A 12,548-nucleotide genomic window follows, 5' to 3' on the forward strand; every position below is an offset into this window, starting at 1 on the left:
GTGTCTGTCTATCCCTGTTCTCTCCTCTCTGCACAGACCATACAAACGCTCCACACCGCGTGGCCGCTGCCACCCTAATCTGGTGGTCCCAGCGCGCACGACCCACGTGGAGTTCCAGGTCTCCGGTAGCCTCTGGAACTGCCGATCTGCAGCCAACAAGGCAGAGTTCATCTCAGCCTATGCCTCCCTCCAGTCCCTCGACTTCTTAGCACTGACAGAAACATGGATCACCACAGATAACACTGCTACTCCTACTGCTCTCTCTTCGTCCGCCCACGTGTTCTCGCACACCCCGAGAGCTTCTGGTCAGCGGGGTGGTGGCATCGGGATCCTTATCTCTCCCAAGTGGTCATTCTCTCTTTCTCCCCTTACCCATCTGTCTATCGCCTCCTTTGAATTTCATGCTGTCACAGTTACCAGCCCTTTCAAGCTTAACATCCTTATCATTTATCGCCCTCCAGGTCCCCTCGGAGAGTTCATCAATGAGCTTGATGCCTTGATAAGCTCCTCTCCTGAGGACGGCTCACCTCTCACAGTTCTGGGCGACTTTAACCTCCCCATGTCTACCTTTGACTCATTCCTCTCTGCCTCCTTCTTTCCACTCCTCTCCTCTTTTGACCTCACCCTCTCACCTTCCCCCCCTACTCACAAGGGAGGCAATACGCTCGACCTCATCTTTACTAGATGCTGTTTTTCCACTAACCTCATTGCAACTCCCCTCCAAGTCTCCGACCACTACCTTGTATTCTTTTCCCTCTCGCTCTCATCCAACACTTCCCACACTGCCCCTACTCGGATGGTATCGCGCCGTCCCAACCTTCGCTCTCTCTCCCCCGCTACTCTCTCCTCTTCCATCCTATCATCTCTTCCCTCTGCTCAAACCTTCTCCAACCTATCTCCTGATTCTGCCTCCTCAACCCTCCTCTCCTCCCTTTCTGCATCCTTTGACTCTCTATGTCCCCTATCTTCCAGGCCGGCTCGGTCCTCCCCTCCCGCTCCGTGGCTTGACGACTCATTGCGAGCTCACAGAACAGGGCTCCGGGCAGCCGAGCGGAAATGGAGGAAAACTCGCCTCCCTGTGGACCTGGCATCCTTTCACTCCCTCCTCTCTACATTTTCCTCCTCTGTCTCTGCTGCTAAAGCCACTTTCTACCACTCTAAATTCCAAGCATCTGCCTCTACCCCTAGGAAGCTCTTTGCCACCTTCTCCTCCCTCCTGAATCCCCCCCCCCCTCCTCCCTCTCTGCAGATGACTTCGTCAACCATTTTGAAAAGAAGGTCGACGACATCCGATCCTCGTTTGGTAAGTCAAACGACACCGCTGGTTCTGCTCACACTGCCCTACCCTGTGCTCTGACCTCTTTCTCCCCTCTCTCTCCAGATGAAATCTCGCGTCTTGTGATGGCCGGCCGCCCAACAACCTGCCCGCTCGACCCTATCCCCTCCTCTCTTCTCCAGACCATTTCCGGAGACCTTCTCCCTTACCTCACCTCGCTCATCAACTTATCCCTGACTGCTGGCTACGTCCCTTCCGTCTTCAAGAGAGCGAGAGTTGCACCCCTTCTGAAAAAACCTACACTCGATCCCTCCGATGTCAACAACTACAGACCAGTATCCCTTCTTTCTTTTCTCTCCAAAACTCTTGAACGTGCCGTCCTTGGTCAGCTCTCCCGCTATCTCTCTCAGAATGACCTTCTTGATCCAAATCAGTCAGGTTTCAAGACTAGTCATTCAACTGAGACTGCTCTTCTCTGTATCACGGAGGCACTCCGCACCGCTAAAGCTAACTCTCTCTCCTCTGCTCTCATCCTTCTAGACCTATCGGCTGCCTTCGATACTGTGAACCATCAGATCCTCCTCTCCACCCTCTCCGAGTTGGGCATCTCCGACGCGGCCCACGCTTGGATTGCGTCCTACCTGAAAGGTCGCTCCTACCAGGTGGCGTGGCGAGAATCTGTCTCCTACCACGCGCTCTCACCACTGGTGTCCCCCAGGGCTCTGTTCTAGGCCCTCTCCTATTCTCGCTATACACCAAGTCACTTGGCTCTGTCATAACCTCACATGGTCTCTCCTATCATTGCTATGCAGACGACACACAATTAATCTTCTCCTTTCCCCCTTCTGATGACCAGGTGGCGAATCGCATCTCTGCATGTCTGGCAGACATATCAGTGTGGATGACGGATCACCACCTCAAGCTGAACTTCGGCAAGACGGAGCTGCTCTTCCTCCCGGGGAAGGACTGCCCATTCCATGATCTCGCCATCACGGTTGACAACTCCATTGTGTCCTCCTCCCAGAGCGCTAAGAACCTTGGCGTGATCCTGGACAACACCCTGTCGTTCTCAACTAACATCAAGGCGGTGGCCCGTTCCTGTAGGTTCATGCTCTACAACATCCGCAGATTACGACCCTGCCTCACACAGGAAGCGGCGCAGGTCCTAATCCAGGCACTTGTCATCTCCCGTCTGGATTACTGCAACTCGCTGTTGGCTGGGCTCCCTGCCTGTGCCATTAAACCCCTACAACTCATCCAGAACGCCGCAGCCCGTCTAGTGTTCAATCTTCCCAAGTTCTCTCATGTCACCCCGCTCCTCCGCTCTCTCCACTGGCTTCCAGTTGAAGCTCGCATCCGCTACAAGACCATGGTGCTTGCCTACGGAGCTGTGAGGGGAACGGCACCTCAGTACCTCCAGGCTCTGATCAGGCCCTACACCCAAATAAGGGCACTGCGTTCATCCACCTCTGGCCTGCTCGCCTCCCTACCACCGAGGAAGTACAGTTCCCGCTCAGCCCAGTCAAAACTGTTCGCTGCTCTGGCTCCCCAATGGTGGAACAAACGCCCTCACGACACCAGGACAGCGGAGTCAATCACCACCTTCCGGAGACACCTGAAACCCCACCTCTTTAAGGAATACCTAGGATAGGATAAAGTAATCCTTCTCACCCCCCCCCCTTAAAATATTTAGATGCACTATTGTAAAGTGGCTGTTCCACTGGATGTCATAAGGTGAATGCACCAATTTGTAAGTCGCTCTGGATAAGAGCGTCTACTAAATGACTTAAATGTAAATGTAAATGTATACTGGAGGCCCATTGTCGTGCCATTCATCCGCCGCCATCATCTCATGTTTCAGCATGACAATGAATGGCACCATGCTACAAGTGTCTGTACTGTAATTCCTGGATCTGTAATTCCTGGAAGCTGAAAATGTCCCAGCCGTCCTGCATACTCACCAGACATGCCATCCATTGAGCATGTTCGGGATGCTCTGGATTGGTGTGTATGACAGCGTGTTCCAGCTCCCGCTAATATCCAGCAACTACGCACAGCCATTTAAGAGGAGTGGGACAACATTCCACGGGCCACAATTAACAGCCTGATCAACACTATGCAAAGGAGCATGAGGCGCAAATGGTGGTCACATCAGATAATGACTGGTTATCTGATCCACATTCCTAATTTTCTTTTAAAGATATATGTGACCAACAGTGTTATGCAGGTGAATGAGGACCCAAAAGCGACTTGGCGAAAACAGAGTCTTTATTCCAGTAAAGGAAATAGGCAGTACTCCTAGACAAATCGGAGCAGAAAACAAAACATAAAAAACTAATTCCACTCGTAGTGACAAGGACAGACTGGAGACTCGACCATAAACTGTAGGTTGCCTCGGGAAGGCACCGACCGTAGCAGACTCAGACACCTGCTCACATGCAGCATCTGAGGGAAACAAGACACGACAGGGCGAGACAAAGACACAGCACGGTGAACAATATACAAGGATCCGACAGGACAGAAACGGAAGACAAGGGGAGAAATAGGGACTCTAATCAGAGGGCAAGATACGGAACAGGTGTGAAAAGATTAGATGATTGATTAGGGGAATAGGAACAGCTGGGAGCAGGAACGGAACGATAGAGAGAAGAGAGAGAGGGAGGGAGAGAGAAAAAGGGAACGAACCTAATAAGACCAGCAGGGGGAAAACGAACAGAAGGGAAAGCAAAATGACAAGACAATATAAGACAAAACATGACAGTACCCCCCCACTCACCGAGCGCCTCCTGGCGCACTCGAGGAGGAATCCTGGCGGCAACGGAGGAAATCATCAATCAGCGAACGGTCCAGCACGTCCAGAGACGGAACCCAACTCCTCTCCTCAGGACCGTAACCCTCCCAATCCACTAAGTATTGGTGACCCCGTCCCCGAGAACGCATGTCCATGATCCTACGTACCTTGTAAATAGGTGCGCTCTCGACAAGGACGGGGGGGGAGGGAAGACGAACGGGGGTGCGAAGAAAGGGCTTGACACAGGAGACATGGAAGACAGGATGGACGCGACGAAGATGTCGCGGAAGAAGCAGTCGCACAGCGACAGGATTGACGACCTGGGAGACAAGGAACGGACCAATGAACCGCGGAGTCAACTTACGAGAAGCTGTCGTAAGGGGAAGGTTGCGAGTGGAAAGCCACACTCTCTGGCCGCAACAATACCTAGGACTCTTAATCCTACGTTTATTGGCGGCTCTCACAGTCTGTGCCCTGTAACGGCAAAGTGCAGACCTCACCCTCCTCCAGGTGCGCTCACAACGTTGGACAAACGCTTGAGCGGAGGGAACGCTGGACTCGGCAAGCTGGGATGAGAACAGAGGAGGCTGGTAACCCAGACTACTCTGAAACGGAGATAACCCGGTAGCAGACGAAGGAAGCGAGTTGTGAGCGTATTCTGCCCAGGGGAGCTGTTCTGCCCAAGACGCAGGGTTTCTAAAAGAAAGGCTGCGTAGTATGCGACCAATCGTCTGATTGGCCCTTTCTGCTTGACCGTTAGACTGGGGATGAATCCCGGAAGAGAGACTGACGGACGCACCAATCAAACGACAGAACTCCCTCCAAAACTGTGACGTGAATTGCGGGCCTCTGTCTGAAACGGCGTCTAACGGGAGGCCATGAATTCTGAACACATTCTCGATGATGATTTGTGCCGTCTCCTTAGCGGAAGGAAGTTTAGCGAGGGGAATGAAATGTGCCGCCTTAGAGAACCTATCGACAACCGTAAGAATCACAGTCTTCCCCGCAGACAAAGGCAGACCGGTAATGAAGTCTAAAGCGATGTGAGACCATGGTCGAGAAGGAATGGGAAGCGGTCTGAGACGACCGGCAGGAGGAGAGTTACCTGACTTAGTCTGCGCGCAGTCCGAACAAGCAGCCACGAAACGGCGCGTGTCACGCTCCTGAGTCGGCCACCAAAAGCGCTGGCGAATAGAAGCAAGAGTACCTCGAACGCCGGGATGACCAGCTAACTTGGCAGAGTGAGCCCACTGAAGAACAGCCAGACGAGTAGAAACAGGAACGAAAAGAAGGTTACTAGGACAAGCGCGCGGCGACGCAGTGTGCGTGAGTGCTTGCTTAACCTGTTTTTCTATTCCCTAGACTGTCATCCCGACAACACGCCCTTAAGGAAGAATCCCCTCGGGATCAGTAGGAGCCACAGAAGAACTAAAGAGACGGGATAAGGCATCAGGCTTGGTGTTCTTACTACCCGGACGGTAAGAAATCACAAACTCGAAACGAGCGAAAAACAACGCCCAACGAGCTTGACGTGCATTAAGTCGTTTGGCAGAACGGATGTACTCAAGGTTCTTATGGTCTGTCCAAACGACAAAAGGAACGGTCGCCCCCTCCAACCACTGTCGCCATTCGCCTAGGGCTAAGCGGATGGCGAGCAGTTCGCGGTTACCCACATCATAGTTGCGTTCCGATGGCGACAGGCGATGAGAAAAATAAGCGCAAGGATGAACCTTATCGTCAGACTGGAAGCGCTGGGATAGAATGGCTCCCACGCCTACCTCTGAAGCGTCAACCTCGACAATGAATTGTCTAGTGACGTCAGGAGTAACGAGGATAGGAGCGGACGTAAAACGTTCTTTGAGAAGATCAAAAGCTCCCTGGGCGGAACCGGACCACTTAAAACACGTCTTGACAGAAGTAAGAGCTGTGAGAGGGGCAGCAACTTGACCGAAATTACGAATGAAACGCCGATAGAAATTAGCGAAACCTAGAAAGCGCTGCAACTCGACACGTGACCTTGGAACGGGCCACTCACTGACAGCTTGGACCTTAGCGGGATCCATCTGAATGCCTTCAGCGGAAATAACAGAACCGAGAAAAGTAACGGAGGAGACATGAAAAGAGCACTTCTCAGCCTTCACGTAGAGACAATTCTCTAAAAGGCGCTGGAGTACACGTCGAACGTGCTGAACATGAATCTCGAGTGACGGTGAAAAAATCAGGATATCGTCAAGGTAGACAAAAACAAAGATGTTCAGCATGTCTCTCAGAACATCATTAACTAATGCCTGAAAAACAGCTGGCGCATTGGCGAGACCAAACGGCAGAACCCGGTACTCAAAATGCCCTAACGGAGTGTTAAACGCCGTTTTCCACTCGTCCCCCTCTCTGATGCGCACGAGATGGTAAGCGTTACGAAGGTCCAACTTAGTAAAGCACCTGGCTCCCTGCAGAATCTCGAAGGCTGATGACATAAGGGGAAGCGGATAACGATTCTTAACCGTTATGTCATTCAGCCCTCGATAATCCACGCAGGGGCGCAGAGTACCAATCCTTCTTCTTAACAAAAAAAACCCCCGCCCCGGCAGGAGAGGAAGAAGGCACTACGGTGCCGGCGTCAAGAGACACAGACAAATAATCCTCGAGAGCCTTACGTTCGGGAGCCGACAGAGAGTATAGTCTACCCCGAGGAGGAGTGGTCCCCGGAAGGAGATCAATACTACAATCATATGACCGGTGAGGAGGAAGGGAGTTGGCTCTGGACCGACTGAAGACCGTGCGCAGATCATGATATTCCTCCGGCACTCCTGTCAAATCGCCAGGTTCCTCCTGAGAAGTGGGGACAGAAGAAACGGGAGGGATAGCAGACATTAAACACTTCACATGACAAGAAACGTTCCAGGATAGGATAGAATTACTAGACCAATTAATAGAAGGATTATGACATACTAGCCAGGGATGACCCAAAACAACAGGTGTAAAAGGTGAACGAAAAATCAAAAAGGAAATAGTCTCACTGTGGTTACCAGATACTGTGAGGGTTAAAGGTAGTGTCTCATATCTGATACTGGGGAGATGACTACCATCTAAGGCGAACATGGGCGTAGGCTTCTCTAACTGTCTGAAAGGAATGTCATGTTTCCGAGCCCATGCTTCGTCCATAAAACAACCCTCAGCCCCAGAGTCTATCAAGGCACTGCATGTAGCAACCGAACCGGTCCAGCGTAGATGGACCGACATAGTAGTACAGGATCTTGATGGAGAGACCTGAGTAGTAGCGCTCACCAGTAGCCCTCCGCTTACTGATGAGCTCTGGCTTTTACTGGACATGAATTGACAAAATGTCCAGCAAGTCCGCAATAGAGGCACAGGCGGTTGGTGATCCTCCGTTCCCTCTCCTTAGTCGAGATGCGAATACCTCCCAGCTGCATGGGCTCAGTATCTGAGCCAGAGGAGGGAGATGGTTGCGATGTGGAGCGGGGAAACACCGTTAACGCGAGCTCTCTTCCACGAGCTTGGTGACGAAGATCTACCCGTCGTTCTATGCGGATGGCGAGAGCAATCAAAGAGTCCACACTGGAAGGAACCTCCCGGGAGAGAATCTCATCTTTAACCTCTGCGTGGAGTCCCTCCAGAAAACGAGCGAGCAGCGCCGGCTTGTTCCAGTCACTAGAGGCAGCAAGAGTGCGAAACTCTATAGAGTAATCCGTTATGGATCGATCACCTTGACATAGGGAAGCCAGGGCCCTAGAAGCCTCCCTACCAAAAACTGAACGGTCAAAAACCCGAATCATCTCCTCTTTAAAGTTCTGGTAATTGTTAGAACAATCAGCCCTTGCCTCCCAGATAGCTGTGCCCCACTCTCGAGCCCGGCCAGTAAGGAGTGATATGACGTAAGCAACCCGAGCTCTCTCTCTAGAGTATGTGTTGGGTTGGAGAGAGAACACAATATCACACTGGGTGAGAAAGGAGAGGCACTCCGTGGGCTGCCCAGAGTAACAAGGTGGGTTATTAACCCTAGGTTCCGGAGGCTCGGCGGACCAGGAAGTAACAGGTGGCACGAGACGAAGACTCTGGAACTGTCCAGAGAGGTCGGAAACCTGAGCGGCCAGGTTCTCCACGGCATGACGAGCAGCAGACAATTCCTGCTCGTGTCTGCCGAGCATGGCTCCTTGGATCTCGACGGCAGTGTTACGAGCGTCTGTAGTCGCTGGGTCCATTCTTTGGTCGGATCCTTCTGTTATGCAGGTGAATGAGGACCCAAAAGCGACTTGGCGAAAACAGAGTCTTTATTCCAGTAAAGGAAATAGGCAATACTCCTAGACAAATCGGAGCAGAAAACAAAACATAAAAAACTAATTCCACTCGTAGTGACGAGGACAGACTGGAGACTCGACCATAAACTGTAGTTTGCCTCGGGAAGGCACCGACCGTAGCAGACTCAGACACCTGCTCACACGCAGCATCTGAGGGAAACAAGACACGACAGGGCGAGACAAAGACACAGCACGGTGAACAATATACAAGGATCCGACAGGACAGAAACGGAAGACAAGGGGAGAAATAGGGACTCTAATCAGAGGGCAAGATACGGAACAGGTGTGAAAAGATTAGATGATTGATTAAGGGGAATAGGAACAGCTGGGAGCAGGAACGGAACGATAGAGAGAAGAGAGAGAGGGAGGGAGAGAGAAAAAGGGAACGAACCTAATAAGACCAGCAGGGGGAAAACGAACAGAAGGGAAAGCAAAATGACAAGACAATATAAGACAAAACATGACAAACAGACGCATATCTATATTCCCCGTCATGTGAAATCCATAGATTAGGACCTAATTAGCTTGTTTCTATTAACTGATTTCCTGATATGAACTGTAACTATTTGACATTGTCGCATGATGTGTTTATATATTTTTTTCAGTGTATAATTACAATTTTAAAGTAGTAATACGTACAGTCAAGTCATTTTTCTAATGATGCATTCTGAAAATCACAGAGAGGCGTGAACATTTTGAAACTTATACATCCATATACAATACAGAACCTATTTATCCTGATTAGACCTCGGGGCTTTAAAGCAGCTGTATGTGCAAGCTAGCCAGGTCTGTGACTAAAATGTTTCTCAAAATAAAATTATTTCTACAGTATATGTCCAAAATTACACCCTGATGCACAGTTGAAGTCGGACGTTTACATACACTTAGTCATTCAAACTAGTTTTTCAACCACTCCACAAATGTCTTGTTAACAAACTATAGTTTTGGCAAGTCGGTTAGGACATCTACTTTGTGCATGACACGAGTCATTTTTCCAACAATGGTTTACAAACAGATTATTTCACTTATAATTCACTGTATCACAATTCCAGTGGGCCAGAAGTTTACATTCACCAAGTTGACTGTGCCTTTTAACAGCTCGGAAAATTCAAGAAAATTATGTCATGGCTTTAGAAGCTTCTGATAGGCTCATTGACATCATTTGAGTGAATGTATTTCAAGGCCTACCTTCAAACTCAGTGCCTCTTTGCTTGACATCATGGGAAAATGAAAAGAAATCAGCCAAGACCTCAGAAAAAGAATTGTAGACCTCCACAAGTCTGGTTCATCATTGGGAGCAATTTCCAAAGGTACCACGGTCATCTGTACAAACAATAGTACGCAAGTATCAACACCATGGGACCATGCAGCCGTCATACCACTCAGAAATGGGACCATGCAGCCGTCATACCACTCTGTCGTCTAGAGATGAACGTACTTTGTAGCGAGAAGTGCAAATCAATCCCAGAACAACAGCAAAGGACCTTGGGAAGATGCTGGAGGAAACAGGTACAAAAGTATCTATATCCACAGCAAAACAAGTCCTATATCGACAAAACCTGAAAGGCCGCTCAGCAAGGAAGAAGCCACTGCTCCAAAACCGCCATAAGAAAGCCAGACTACGGTTTGCAACTGCACATGGAGATAAAGATCATACTTTTTGAGAAATGTCCTCTGGTCTGATGAAACAAAAATAGAACCGTTTGGTCATAATGACCATCATTATTTTTGGAGGAAAATGGGGAAGGCTTGCAAGCCGAAGAACTCCATCCCAAACGTGAAGCACTGGGGTGGCAGCATCATGTTGTGGGGGTGCTTTGCTCAGGAGGGACTGGTGCACTTCACAAAATAGATGGCATCATGAGGTAGGGAAATTATGTGGATATATTGAAGCAACATCTCAAGTCATCAGTTCAGGAAGTTTGGTCGCAAATGGACCATGACCCCAAGCATACTTCCAAAGTTGTGGCAAAATGGCTTAAGGACAACAAAGTCAAGGTTTTGGAGTGGCCATCACAAAACCCTGACCTCAATCCTAGAGAAAATGTGTGGGGAGACCTGAAAAAACGTGTGCGATCAAGGAGGCCTACAAACCTGACTCATTTACACCAGCTCTGTGTCACGCCCTGACCATAGAGAGACATTGTTTCTCTATGGTGTAGTTGGTCAGGGCGTGACTAGGGGGTATTCTAGTTTATTATCTATATTTTGTGTTCTAGTTAATTTTTCTATGTTGGTGTTTTGTATGATTCCCAATTAGAGGCAGCTGGTAATCGTTGTCTCTAATTGAGGGATCATATTTAAGTAGCTATTTTCCCATACTGTGTTATTTTATGTTTGTGCATGTGCACCACGTAGTCACTTTTCAATGTTCGTTTATTGTTTTGTTTTGCTTAAGTTCCAATTGTTAATAAAGATGTGGAACTCTATGTACGCTGCGCCTTGGTACAGTTCTTACGACAACCGTGACACTCTGTCAAGAGGAATGAGCCAAAATTCAACAACTTATTGTGGGAAGCTTGTGAAAGGCTACCCGAAACGTTTGACCCAAGTTAAGCAATTTAAAGGCAATGCTACCAAATACTAATTGAGCGTATGTACACTTCTGACCCACTGGGAATGTGATGAAAGAAATAAAAGCTGAAATAAATAATTCTCTCTACTATTATTTTGACATTTCACATTCTTAAAATAAAGTGGTGATACTAACTGACCTAAGACAGGGAATTTTTACTAGGATTAAATGTCAGGAATTGTGAAAAACTGAGTTTAAATATATTTGGCTAAGGTGTATGTAAACGTCCGACTTCAACTGTATGTACCAATATCACCGCCAATAATGAAACGATCAAATCAAGGATCACTAGCTGCATTGGTGTTCAAATAAAGCCGTTCGTTCAAATAAAACCTTGATACCAACCATTGCACGTGACAAGCTAGTGATTGTCAACGTTTGTTTTGCATTACATTCTTGTTGTTTACAATGTTCGTTTTACGCGCATGTTGAAATTTAGTTATTGATTGGTGGTAGATTGGGTTCAAGTAAAAAAGTGAAACCAATTTCAATCAAAAAAACATCCCAGTTATTTTTGTATGAAAATAGAAATAATTACAGCGTGAGGATATACTGGCTGTCGTAGCCTTATAGGGGTGCGTGCTTCAGTGTATAGTTGAGTCCAGTTTTAGGCGAAGGTGGTGTTATGTTGTTTGGTGGCCAAGCATCAGCCCAGACCCACCTACAGCTCGCAGTTGAAGATGGGCATACCATCGTACATGCCATGTTTGAGCTTAGCTCAGGTTTACAGCTTTTGGACGGGGCTCTTTTCCCTGGTGAGTATCCTGGCAGGTTTCTGCAGCTTCTCCAGTTTCCTGTCCAGGTAGTGGAGGCCCTTGGCCTGCAGCATTTCAGTTTCTCACCACGGCTCTCGTCCAGGGTGATGTTCTCGTTCATATAGGGGTTGAAGCGCAAGCACGAGTCGGGAGAAAGGAGGGCGTCCAGCATGACGTGGACCTCTGGGAGGGAGCGAAGGAGTGAGGCGAACTATAATCAAGTTATTGGTGCATCTAGTTAAGTATTAGTTATTGTAAGTGGAAAAATTAGCCGTGGGAGAAGACGGCATTGTGAACCACTGGAGACATAGAAGGGGAGGGGGGGGGGGTGGGAGTGAGGGCACATGTATGTATGTAGATGTGCATTTACAGGCACAGACACAGACATGGACGCACATTCAAACACACCACATTGGACATTGGTTGACATACAGTAACAAACATTCAACCCCACATAACAAATAAACCTAATTGTCACAACATGCGTAAACAGTCCGAAGTCAAAAGAGCTTGAGAGAGTCAAGAGATCAAGCTCGTCAAACCCATTCTGTCAGCAACATTGACAGGATCGCGTAATTTCAGATGGGCCAACATTTAGCGGCGAGGATCTGTGAGCTCTGACAGTGTCAGAAGCAGGGTTATTCAGGGTGCAGACGTCTGAGCGAGTGTTGTTTCTCAATGGTGTGTGTGTGTGTGTGTGTGTGTGTGTGTGTGTGTGTGTGTGTGTGTGTGTGTGTGTGTGTGTGTGTGTGTGTGTGTGTGTGTGTGTGTGTGTGTGTGTGTGTGTGTGTGTGTGTGTGTGTGTGTGTACATGCGTGTGTGTGTGTGTGTGTGT

The 12,548-nt window shown here is 48.8% G+C and overlaps 1 pseudogene; it reads right to left on the reverse strand.

Annotated features, from left to right (window-relative positions):
• Positions 1-11,619: 11,619 nt before the first annotated feature.
• LOC123990372 overlaps positions 11,620-12,548 on the reverse strand; it is a 35,399-nt pseudogene continuing 34,470 nt past the window's right edge.

This window comes from Oncorhynchus gorbuscha, linkage group LG02 (genome assembly GCF_021184085.1).
Source record: "Oncorhynchus gorbuscha isolate QuinsamMale2020 ecotype Even-year linkage group LG02, OgorEven_v1.0, whole genome shotgun sequence".
In the NCBI taxonomy this organism is placed as follows: domain Eukaryota; kingdom Metazoa; phylum Chordata; class Actinopteri; order Salmoniformes; family Salmonidae; genus Oncorhynchus; species Oncorhynchus gorbuscha.